Source organism: Acomys minous (genome assembly GCF_964271855.1).
Source record: "Acomys minous genome assembly, chromosome: 14".
NCBI lineage: Eukaryota > Metazoa > Chordata > Mammalia > Rodentia > Muridae > Acomys > Acomys minous.
In genome coordinates this window covers 46,238,228-46,251,131 of record NC_140496.1, presented here as the reverse complement: position 1 = coordinate 46,251,131, position 12,904 = coordinate 46,238,228, and the positions used below count along the sequence as shown (strand labels likewise).

The following is a 12,904-nucleotide window of genomic DNA, read 5'->3' as shown; positions in this document are numbered from 1 at the left end:
AGGGAAAATAATGTGAGAACAAAATAGAGCAATAGGGGAATGGGATGCGTCGGTGTTGGTGAAGTGCTCCCAGCATGCACAAGGCCTGGGGTCCGATCCCACCAGCACTGCATCAGCTGAACACAGCTGGCTACACTCTCAAATCAGCACTCAGAAGGTGGAAGCCAGAGGGCCAGAAGTTCAGGGTTACCCCCTAAACACAGGGAGTTGAAGGCCAGTTTGGGCTACATCAGCTCCAGTACCCAAAACAGACTCCCCACCCCCCAATAAACCTAATAATGTAGTTTTCTAGTTTCATTTTGAAATTTATTTGAGAATTTTATACAGGAGTATAATGCATTTGCATCATTTCCATCTCCCCTCGCCGACTTTCCCCTTTCCAACTGCTCCAGTGTCCCAGGTATTTCCTTTCAAACACTTAACCTCTTCTTCTATAATTATTATTGTTCACACACACACACACACACACACACACACACATACACACACACACACACACACACACACACACTACAACCCATTGAATCCAATTGTTAGTACGTCTGTATGTGCCTATGTTTAGGGATGACCACTGAAGAAGTTCCCTAAGGAAAGCAGACTGTCCTTCAGCAGCCATTAACTCACTTCCTGTGAGGCCTTGTGAACTTTCTCCTCATCCATGTCAGCAAGTTGCCTGGCTTGCTCTTGTGCAGGCAGCCATATTGTTTAGAGTTCATGGGGGGCGTGACAATCTTATCCTGCCCAGACGACACTATGGAGCAGTGGCTATCCTGGTGCTTACAGTAATGTAGTTTCAGGAAGCTAAGAATGCTTTCAGTAAACATTCTGTTTCTTTCACACAGTTCTTTGTTCCATCTTTGAGTTCTGGAATAACAGGTTCACATTGAAGAGCAGCGCATGGGGGAGGGGCATTCACATAGGATCCTCTGATCAGCTTCAGGGTCCCTCCCACCCCTAAGTCTCTGAAGCTCACTGCCTCTCTCAGGGGATCTCAGAGCTGCATAAGAAGAAATAGCCTTTGGTCTGCTGCCAACTAGAACGCAGCCTTTCCAGAGCTGTCCCCAGCCCAAGGCGTTTCCCGGGAACTGGACCAGCTGTCAATGGAAGAGGCCTGGCTCCTCTGGGCTTGGCAAACTTCTTTGGTCTTTCCAAAGAACCCTGCTCGGGTCCTTCCAGACCTGGTGTGCTTCTTTTTTTCCCTCAGGCAGTTTCTGTTCAACAATCAAGGCATCTTGAAGAAAGAATTCATCACACTAGGGACATTTTGCCACCCATTCCAAGCTAAAACTATTGTGTCCCAACCTCTATGTATTTCCATCCCAGCAGCCATGGCTTCTCTACGTGCCTTAGTCACTTGAAGTTAAAAAACAAATATAAAAGTTATTCTAGCAAGCATCAAAGGTATTACAGAATTAACTTAAGCTGCCTTAATTTGCGCGGTTACAAGCACTTTTGAACCTCATGGGTCTCAACAAAGAGAAATGAAAATGGCTCTTGTCAGTGTGTCAATCACTCTGTGCATGACTCTCTGGAAAGACAAAGAGTCTCCAGACTTTAGTTTTTGTTTCCTTCGAGACACGGTTTTTCTATGTAGCCCTGGCTATCCTGGACTTGCTTTGTAGACTAGGCTGGCCGTGAACTCACAGAGATTTGCTTGCGTTTGCCTTCTAGAGTGCTGGGATTGCAAGTGTGCACCACCCAACCTGGCTTCCATACAGTTGTTTGTTGTTGTTTAATAAATTATTTTCTAAGTACTTCTGCAAAGTCTAGCAAACGTGAAGGGCACATCCAACCCTGACTCTACTTCCCCTCTGAAAGTTAGGCCAATAATTAGGTCATCAAAATAGAGAGTACAGTGTGAGCTGTAGCTCAGTAAAACATCTGCCAAGCTTCCATACAGCTCTGATTTTAACACCCTGCATGCCATCAACTGCATGGGGTGGTGCACACCTGGAATCCCAGCCTCAAGGAAGTGGTGAAGGGAGGATCAGAAGTTCAAGGTCATCCTTAGTCATAAGGTAAGTTCAAAGCCAGCCCTGGAAACATAAGGCCCCATTTCAAAAGAAACAAACAAAACAAAACAGCATCACCAGAGAAGCTAGTGTGTGTGTGTGTGTGTGTGTGTGTGTGTGTGTGTGCGTGTGTCTAGAGGGGAGTTTCTGAAGGATATTTTCCCTTACTTCTTGGAACATCTGCAGGAAGGACATGGAACTTGTTTTTGTTTCCACGTGGCTGAGAGATGAGCCTGAAGTTGCCTGTCTATTGATAAGAGTCCCCAGAGTTTTGGAATCCCTAGGAGGATTCAAGCAAGGTTCTGGAAAAAGAGGCATGGCCAGCTGTCCTTGCCATGGGTGGAAGTGTGCTCTGCCTGGGAACTTGTTCCCTTTTTGCTTTTGAGGCAGCAGAATAGAGCTGACTATGAGCTGAAACCTCTGAAACCATGAGCCCAAATGAACCTTCTTCCCTTAAGGGGCTTGCCTCAAGTATTTTGTCCCAGTGGTGGAATATTAGGGACACGAATGCGACAGTTTTGAGCATGAGGTACAGTGGAGAAGATTTCTACGCATCATATCCATGCAGATGGCTCAGTCTGTGTCTTCCCGATTGACATCTAATATTTATAAAGAAACATACGTATGACAGCTGACCTCTACTATAGATATCCATGCAGATGGAACACTGAAGGCTAGCTAGTAAGAATGCCTATGCTTGGAATCCAGGCTCTGGGATTTCCCAGGTCAATATCCTTGTACAAGCTGCTTAGTTGTAGCTTTCTCAACTTGATACGGGACTAACTAGTTAGAACTAATGAAATCAGGGCTTTCCGGTAACCTTTATTATTGTTGCTGTTGTTGTTATCGGTAGTGGTGTGTGTACACCCATACAGGTGCACATATATGCACATGGGTGTGGAAGCCGGTGGATCACCCTGGCTGTCATTCTTGGAAGACATCCACCTTGTTTTCTTGAGAGAAGGTCTCTGACAGGCCTGGAGCTTGCTGATTCAGGCACATTGGCTTGCTTCAAGTGGACGCAATCCATGTGCATGAGTGTGCATGCCATGGCATGCCGATAGAGATGAGAAGATACTTTGTGGGTGCTGGCTCTCTTCTTCCACTGTGTGGATCCTAGAGATTAAACTCGGGTCATCAGGCTTGGAGGCAGGAGCCTGTCCTGGCTCCTCTCTCACCAACCTCCCTCCCTTTTGTCGTACATGGGCTCTATAGATGGACGAACTCTAGACGGTTCTTGTGCTTCCAAGGGAAACCCTTGAAATGGACTGAGCTCTCTCCCAGCCCTGTAATTTTTATTACTGGTGATGGATAAGAGTCAAGCATGGTCAAAGAGGGAGGGAGGGGGAGGAACGGGAAGATACAAGTGAGGGCATAGCAATTAGGATGTAATCTGAATAATTTATTTAAGCAAATAAATAAACAAGGAACAACAACAACAAAAGAGTCAAACATGGGTCTGAAGTGGAAAGCCTTTTGTGTTGGCCATGGAATAGAGCTCATATCTTGTTTTAATTTTGCCATTGCTGTGTCAAGAGGCTTGGGCAGATGTCAATATTACTTTTTGGGCAACGAGCCCATGCATTGATGGTGGGCGCCTGAAAGCTGCTAGATACAAGGGAACGAATAAGATGCAGCCTTCATAGGTAGCTGCTGGAGCGTAGGCTGGGTTACCGAGCCCACAGAGCTTTCTGGTTACTTCACACTTGGAAAGGGAAGGTGCATTTCCCAGCATCTCCAGTTGCTATTTGCTTTACTGGGAGGGGAGAGTGTTTCTCAGGTTAAGTGAGGTCGACGAGCCCAAGTCCTGGCAGCAGCTACCTGTATGTCCTGAGGCAAGTGGCTTAACTTCAGACTTAAAATTTTCATCATCTATAAAAATAGGCTAATACCCAGCTTTCAGAGATGTTGTCAGGCTGGGGATCCAGGTTAACCTCAATTATCTGCCTTCATAGTAGAAAGCAAGAGATAATCTGGGGGTCGGCGTGAGGAATTTCTTTTAATTTTCAGTCTATAATGATTCCTTTTGTCTTACCAACTTTTCTTCTTAAGCTTGGGCTTAGATGAAGAGTCCCTTATGCCCTCAGAATGATGCCTTTGTGTTGGGGGGACACTGGTAGGTGGCATAATTTTGTCAAAGAACGTGCAAGCCTCTCTCAGGTCATTGAGAAATGGTGGTGACACAGAGGCCATTTCAAACGTCAATGCTAGTTTATCTACCAGAGGTAGATGCATGTGCAGGGGACAGAGGCACATGCACAACGAAAATGTACAGCATGCTTAGCAGGATGACGCACACAGGACCAGAAGGCCACCTTCCTGTGCTAGAGATGCCAGTCCTTGAGAGGCCTCACAAACAAGCACTGGAGACAGTGTGGGAATAGCAAAGACACCACTGCACTCCCGGGGTTCTCACCTTCAGAGCAGTGGTTTAGCCTCGTCAGCCCATAAATCAAAAAGCAGCCGAATGTTGCCACACCGGCGAGGCGCATTATAATGGGTTTAAACAGTCAAGCAAGTCTTTAGCAGACCTTGGGTGCTTATCTGTGAGTCTCCCACGCTCTCTTCTGGGAAGGCAACATTTTCAAGCTATGAAGTAGAAAAATAGATTATTTCCATCTGATACACTGGGTTATCACTTGCTCAAAAGAATATATCTCCATTTCTTCTTTTCCTCAGAGCCTGGGTCTCACTGTGTAGAGGAGACTGGCTTCAAACTCCCCAGTGCTGGATGGATTTAATATACTACGACACCTGGCTACTTCCATTTCCTGTGTCTTTCTCTTCTTTCATACCCTGGGTAGCCATCATCTGGTCTCTCTTTTCCTTTCTTTCCTATCGTAACACAAGCTTCCAGCAGATCCTGAGATCTTGGAGAAGCCCCCATTCTGTCAGGCTGTGGGAACTTACCAGTCAAAAGAAAAAGCAGGACCCCGCAAACATGCTCATGCCTAATTTCTGTCTCAAATTACAAACTAAGTCTAACTTTCTTAAGAATCATGTTGGTAATAAGTAGTATGCATTCTTTTTTTTTTTAATTATGGTAAGTCAACACAGGTTTTTTTGGGGGGGTCTTCTTATTAATTACTATATTTGAGTAGGAACCATGCTAGCTTGCTTATTCATGTCCTGCCCCGCACCTTTGTATGAAACAGAGGCTGTCAAGGTGCAGTGGCAGTACGGTGGTGTGCGAATCGTTCATGGCTTCAAGTTCAGTGCCTCTGATCAAGGTTAATAACCTGCCAGATACTGGCTCTACAGCTCGAGGCCTTGTGCTGCCACTTTCTGTAACGCTTTTAAAAATATACAACTAGTGCAAAATGGAACAACTATCTTTCAGCCCCAATTTGTGTGTGTGTGTGTGTGTGTGTGTGTGTGTGTGTGTGAGAGAGAGAGAGAGAGAGAGAGAGAGAGAGAGAGAGAGAGAGAGAGAGAGAGAGAGAGAGAGACGTGTGTGCTTATGTGAGTGCACATAGATGTTAAAGGCTAGAGGTTCACACCATGTGTCTTTGATCATCATTTCTCCATCGTCCTTTTTTTGAGACAGGTCCTTTCACTGAGCCAGTGATTCACTTATTTGATGAGGCTCACTGGCTGGTGTGTGCCCACAACCCTCCTGTCCCCTTCTGCTTAGTGCTGGGATCACAGACACGTGATGCCACCCTTGGGTTCTTTTGTAGGTACTAGGGAGCCAAGTTTAGGTCCTCATCCAAACTTGGCATAAGCCATCTCCGAGGCCATTAAGCCATAATTTTGGTCCTAAATTTAGATCACCTTCTACTACATATCACTGCCCCACCCTGACATACACACCCTGGGGATGAAGACCGAACTCTTTGAAATGCCATGGGACCAAAACTTGTGGATGTCAAAAGCACCTGCTTCTCTTTAAGCCTCTGATTGCCTTGTGCCTCAGAATACATATGCATTAGTTTTTATGCCAGGGTGTGAGGGGGAGGGAGAGAGAGAGAGAGAGAGAGAGAGAGAGAGAGGTAGAGGCAGAGGCAGAGTTTTTTTTTTCCAACCTTGTCTCTATTCCCAAAATGCTTGAGGTGGTTCGCTGTTCAAGCTCATCTTTGCCTGCTTTTGGTGACTCATTGAACGGGTCATTGAGTTCACAAGCTGATGTGAATAAAGGACAGGGGAAGAACAGGCGCGTTAACAATCTATTGAGAGACAAGTATGGGCATTTCCAGTAACATTTTCTATGTAAATGGAATGTTCTGCTTTCATTAATCAATTAGCACAATGAGCATCTTTCAAGTATTTCCAAAACTGTAACCGCAAACAAATAAACGGCTAAACAAAAATAATGATTGACAGACTGAAGATACAACAAAATCCGAAGAGCATCCCTGTGCTCTGTTAAAGTCAATCCCCAGCCGTAGCTCTCTCATCCTGTGGCCTCCTGCCCTGCAAATCAGACGTACATCTTGAAAGGAAGCCTGGAGCTGAAGAGGGTTCACCTCCAATAACAACGGACCAACTTCTTCTCAACCTCATGCTGTTGGGGGGAGGGGGGGATGGGGGGGGAAACTAGGTTCAGAATACACAAAGTCATTCCTGAGGGGACACCCCACTTGCCTGACCATCCATCCAGTGTAGCATGGGGCAGAATTTAGCCTGGCAAGTCCTTGAGGCTGTCTTCTCAGAAATACCCAGCCTCCGGAATAAATGAGGCCTCCTCAGGGGTGGTCACGGAGAGGAGCTCCCACTGAGTCAGGGAGTACTGGTGGGACATGCGACATGAGAGTCACGGTCTTCACTTTGCAGCCTTGAGGCTGCTCTTTGGCTGGGTGCTATGCTATGAAATTGTTAATGGCTTTGCCTGTCCTCGTGTTCACAGAGAATAAGGAACTCTCAACTGGGGCCCCTTTTTGTCCCTTCCAGATCTCTGAGAATCTTTGGCCGTACTTGGAGACAGTTTTGCTTATCGCAAACCAAAATGTGCTGTGTGTGAGCGGAGAGAAGTCTGGAATGCTACCAGATAACCCCTCCTTGCACAGGACAATCCCCATGACCCACATGACAAAATAATTCTTCAGGTCCTGGGGTCAGTAGTGCAGAGGTTAGGGCTCTGACCTGGAGGCACTGGCAACATCCGGATGGATGACCCCTCTAAGGGAATTCTGGGCAATTTTACTTTGGCAGAATACTTTGAGTCTTTGAGCAAAAGTTGCCGTACACTTTTTTTTTTTTTTAAAGAAAAACTCGTGTTGCTACATGCTATCAGGCCCTTGGGAAGCTTTCTGACAAGGGCTGACTCAGCTCCTTCTGGAACTTTACAGATTTTTTTTTCCCCTTTCCTTTCCTTTCCTTTCCTTTCCTTTCCTTTCCTTCCTTTCCTTCCCTTCCCTTTCCTTTCTTTTCCTTTCCTTTCCTTTCCCTTCCCTTCCTTTTCCTTGGGATGTGCACCCCACCGTGTGTGCATACATGTTGATACGAGCTTAAGCACAGGCATGTGTGGTTGCTTGTGAAGGCAACAGGTCAAGTTCAGGTGTCTTGCTCAATTGCTCTCCACTTAACTTTTGACACAGAGTCTGTCAGCTGGAGCTGAATGATTAGGGAGGAGACTGGCTGGCCCAGTGGGCTCCAGGACCTGCCGGTCTCCTGTCCCTCGTATTTTAGTCACCTACCCTCATGCCTGGCATCTGTGGGGTTGCCGAAGCTCTGAACGCAAGTCTCCAGGCTTGTGTGGCAAACACTACTTTTAAAACCACAGGGTCTCATGCAGCCCAGGTCAGCCTTGAACTTCCTTTGTAACCAAGGATGGCTTTATTTTTTCATTTGTTTATTTAATAATTATTTATCTTTATTTTATGTATAGTGGTGTTCTGCCTCTGTGTATGCATGTCTGTATGAGGGTGTCGGATCCTCTGGACCTGGAATTACAGACAGTTGTAAACTGCTATGTGGGTGCTGAGAATCAAACCCAGGTCCCTTGGAATAATAGCCAGCACTCTTAACTGGTGAAACATCTCTCCGGCCCTCACAGATGACTTTAAAATCCTGATTTTCTTGCCTCTGTCATCTGAGTACTCGGATGACTGGCATGATGCACCACTGGAGTCTAGACTCACAGCTTCCTACATGCTTGGTGGGCACTCGGCATCTCCAAGTCCAAGGAATTTTGAAACTATGATCCTGCACCATTTTATTATTAAGCCATATTATGCTCAATGGGTAGTGGCTTTTAATCCCAGCACTCAGGAGGCAGAGGCAGGCAGATCCCTGTGAGTTTGAGGTCATCCTGGTTTACAGAGTGAGTTCCAAGACAGCCAAGGCTACACAGAGAAACCCTGTCTCAAACAACAACAAACTTGAGAAGTTCCTTTGACTTTGCAGATGCTATAAAATATTAAGTGGTGGGGCTGGAGAGATGGCACTGTCTACTCTTCCAAAGGTCCTGAGTTCAATTCCCAGCAATCATATGGTGGCTCACAACCATCTATAATGTGATCTAATGCCCTATTCTGGCTTTCAAAGACTGTATACATAATAAATAAAATATTTTTTAAAAATTAAGTGGGTTGAGAACCTGGGAAAATGGAGAAATGTGATTCATTTTAAGGGAAGGATTGTGTTCTGAGATTGTGGGTGAATAGTTTCTTGATGAAAAGATGATTTGATTAAGGATGATGATGGGGAGGGGGGAACCAACCACTGAAGACCAGGTGAAGACATGACATTTCTAATGTCAAAAGTGGATTTTGGCTAAGAAAACTCTCTATTGTCCATAGACAAGCAGTCTGCCTCTTTGTTAATAATGCCCTTCCTCCACTTCCTCCCTCTCTCCCTCCTCTTCCCCTTCCTCTCTTCCTTCCTTCCTTCTTCCTTTTACAGGAACTCATATAACTCAGGCTGGCCTCATACTTGCTATGCAGTCTAAGATGGCCCTGTCCTTTGCTGGGTTTTGATGCTGGGAATTGAACCCAGGCCTCTATGTATGAGACACAAGGATGACTCTGAATTCCCAATTCACCTGCATCCACCCCCTCAGTGCTGGAATTATGGGTGTGACCCACCACACCCAGTTCATCCAGAGCGCCAAGCACGCTAGGCGAGCACTATAGCAACTGGACTACTGAATTCTGTCTCCAGCTATAGTACGTTAGCTTAATGACTTCCTGTAGTGTCCTAAGGACATCACAAGCTGGAGGGTACCACTGGCAGCCTCCAACAGGACCAGTCAGGAGGTAACTCTGAAAGTCAAGAAGCACCAAAGAAAGCTACTTAGAGGGAGCTGCAACGAGGCTGTCAACCTTTGAGTTTCGTGGGATAGATGTTTCTCGAGACTTTTTTTTTTCCTTCACTGCTTGAAGGGCATTATGGGAAAGCAATTGGCTCAGGATGATGACAATAACATTATGAATAATGCTTGGGGGCTAGACCCAGGATGCTGGGAACTGGCTGTTAGATTCCCAGAACGTTTTACATAATGATGCTGGGCTGCCAGGTCAGCAGAGTGACTGTCAAAGGCAAGCAGGCAGCAGAAAGCTCTGGAAGGAGACGTCAGAAATGAGCTATTCAAACAGAACGTTGCAGGAGCTCTATCTTCTTTGTGGTGCCGTGTGCTGCGATGTGGTGCTGTTCAATTTGCCCTAACTTCCTTCCTATCCTAAGCCTGCAAAGTATTCTTCTACGTCCCTGAGGGATACTTTCTGTCCTAGCTTCTGTTCCCTGTGCTCAATCATGGCAGAAACCCCAGGAGGACCAAGAAGCCAGTAGTCGCATCTCAGGTCTCTAGACTTTGCTTTTGCATGCTCTGTCAATGAAAGAATGGGATGAAGTAAAAGAAAAAACAAAAACAAGAACAAAATCCAAAAAACAACATCACCTGGTTGCTAGCCCCTTAAGGTAGAAACGAGGTCTTGAAGTACAAACTAGGGAATGCATATTGTGTGTAGTGAGTGTACTTGCTAGCTTCTATGTATGTGCACGAATGTGTGTGTGTGTGTGTGTGTGTGTGTGTGTGTGTGGTGTGTGTGTGTGCACGCGCACGTGTATGCATATAGAGGTCAGAGGTCAATGTTGGCTGTTCTCTCTTATTTATTTATTTATTTATTTATTTATTTATTTATTTATTTTTGAGACAGGGTTTCTCTGTGGAACCTGGAACTCACTCTGTAGACTAGGCTGGCCTCAAACTCACAGAGATCCACCTGCCTCTGCCTCTCAAGTGCTGGGATTAAAGGCGTGCGCCACTGCAGCTGTCTAGGTGTCTTTTCTCAATGGACTGCTGTCTTTATGTTTGAGCCAGAATCCCTCACTGCGCCTGGAGCTCGCGGATTTGACTGGGCTTCAGGGATCCAACTGCCTCTGACACTTCAGGGCACCACTACACCTGCCTTTTTATGTAGGTGCTAGGGCTCTGAACCCAGGCTCTGATGCTCGCAAGACAGACAGTGTACTGCCCGAGCCAGCTCCAAACTGAACCTTTACAGAAAACACAAAAGAGATGTTTAAGACTATCGATGAGATCTGAAGTCAGCAGTAGTAAATGTCTATTAAATTTTTTAAAAATGGCCACCAACTACTTATGAGGCCAAGTAGTATGTTAAAGAGGCTGGCAGGCTTTATTCTAAAGGGCAAAGTAGAAAATCCATTAGACTTACCGGCCTCTTGCTCTCTATGGCAACTACTAAAACTCTCACATATTACGAAGGCAGCTGTAGACAATACAAATGGGCTGTGTGCCAATAAAACTTTATTTGTGGGGCCAGGGATATTGCTCAGTTGGTATAGTGCTTGCCTAGCATGCCTGGTGCCCTGGATTTAATCCCAGAACCACAGGAACTGGGTGTGGTGGAACACACCTGTAATTCCAGCACTTGGGGTGACGGCTGCAGGTAAATCAGGACTTCAGAGTCATTCTTCTCTATATAGAGAGTTCTAGGCTAGCTATGAGACCCTGCCTCAAAAACACAAAGCTGCAAACAAACAAACAAAAGACAAAGTAAAAACTCCCATAATCATGGACACTGAAATTTGGATTTCATGTAATTTCCATAAGGCACAAAATTGCACTGCTCTTTTTTACTTTCCAACAATTTAAAAATGTAAAAGTCACTCCCAGTGTGCATGCCATGAAGTGACACAGCAGATTTGCCTAGGGGCTGTTGGTTACTGACCCCTGGTACCAAGAAAACTCCTGTGAGTTCAGATTACAGACAGATTGGGGCTATAGATCCGGTGGCGTTTACTTTTAGGAAGTTATTTGATTTGACCGGAAGCAGATTCTTTTCCTAAGCTTCAAGTCCCTCACATGGAAGCAGAGGATGGCAAAACTCTGAAAAGATGGTCTGGGAAGGTAGTTTATATGGCTCAGCAACACAAACCTGAGGATCTGAGTTCAAATCCCTGTCATTCACGTAAGCATATGCCAATAACCATACCTCCAGACAGCAGGATCCAGAGAGCTCTCTGTCCAGGCAGGCTAGCCAATGGGCGGGCTCTGGATTCAGGCAGAGTCCTGGTCTCAAAGGAAAAGGTCGAGAGCTGCAGTGGAGTTGACCTCTGACCTCCATATGCACAGCTTGCATATACATACACTTCACACACATACACAGCAAAAAGAGCATGAGTAAATGCCTGCACTCTGTTCTCCTTTCACAAGGTATCAAGATTTAAAAAAAAAAAAAAAAAGGAATCTCACTATCTCTGTGAGGTGACTCAGCGTCACATTTGCAGTAGTGACACATCTTTGTCCGATTCTTTGACGGTGACATAGACCAGACTGTCTTGTCACTAGCTTTTTTTTTTTTTTTTCCTCATGGGCGTTTTCATCTAACCGTGTCTCTGTTATCGCCTACAGGGCTCAGGTCTGCATCTCCTTCCCAGATGGACAGGTCACTTAGCACTCAAAACGAGTTTTTCCTAGACCCTCTTACATTGCTCCAAGGAAAAAGCCCATTGGGTTCAAGTTGCAGTTTCTACCTGAGTGTTGTGTTCCAGGCAGAACATGGAAGAGTCCTTGGTTTTGTTCTGGGACAGAGCAAGAGACGGACATGAGCTTGCTGCCTAGTGGCTTTGGCGAGATTGTGTACGCAAGCGTGCAGATAAATACTCCAGAGTAACTCACCACCTCAGCGCCTTTAGGCACAGCCTCTTTCCAGCCCATGAATTTCTAAAGAAGGCTTCCCAAGAGAGACTCCAGCCTCAATAATCTGTGTCCACTCAACTGAACTCGGAACTCGGTTACACTTTCCATCGGAATGGCATACCCAGAAGAACTCAAGTCAGCATGCAATAGAGGCAACATGCTATAGGCATGCTTGCACACACGTGCTTCCTGAGGCACTGCTCACAACAACTTATGTGCCCATCCACTGAGAATGGGTAAAGGAAGTGTGATGTACAAATACAATGAAGCACTTTCCAATCATTGAAAAGAACAAAATTGAGGGCTAGAGAAGCAGCTCGGCACCTAAGAGCACCGCCTGCTCTTCCAGAGGTCCTGAGTTCAATTCCCAACAACTACATGGTGACTCACAACATCTGTAATGTGGTCTAATGCCCTTTTCTGGCACGCAGGTGTACATGCAAACACAGCACTTAATGTATGATAAAGAAATAAAATATTAAAAACAAAACAAAATAAAATCATGTCATTTATAGGAAAATCGATGGGGTCAGGTGTTTTAATGTCAAATGAAATAAACTAGATGCAAAAAGGCAAGTATTACATGTTTTCTTTCATATAAGGGCTGTGAGGGGAGGGAAGAGACATGGAAATAGAAGAGGGAATAGATCTACTTCAAGGCCCAGCTACCATTCCTGTCATATACCCAAAGGATGCCCCACTGTACAAGGACACTTGCTCAGCTATATTCGTAGCAGCTTTATTTGTAATAGCCAGAATCTGGAAGCAACCCAGACGTCCCTCATACGGA

The 12,904-nt window shown here is 45.5% G+C and overlaps 1 long non-coding RNA gene across 1 annotated transcript in view; it reads left to right on the top strand.

Moving 5' to 3' along the window:
• Window positions 1-11,902, top strand: part of LOC311582614 — a 30,920-nt gene extending 19,018 nt beyond the window's left edge. The window contains exon 6 of the long non-coding RNA XR_014774164.1: window positions 11,827-11,902. This is a non-coding gene — a long non-coding RNA (uncharacterized lncRNA). The remainder of the gene's footprint in view (window positions 1-11,826) is intronic.
• The last annotated feature ends 1,002 nt before the right edge of the window (window positions 11,903-12,904 follow it).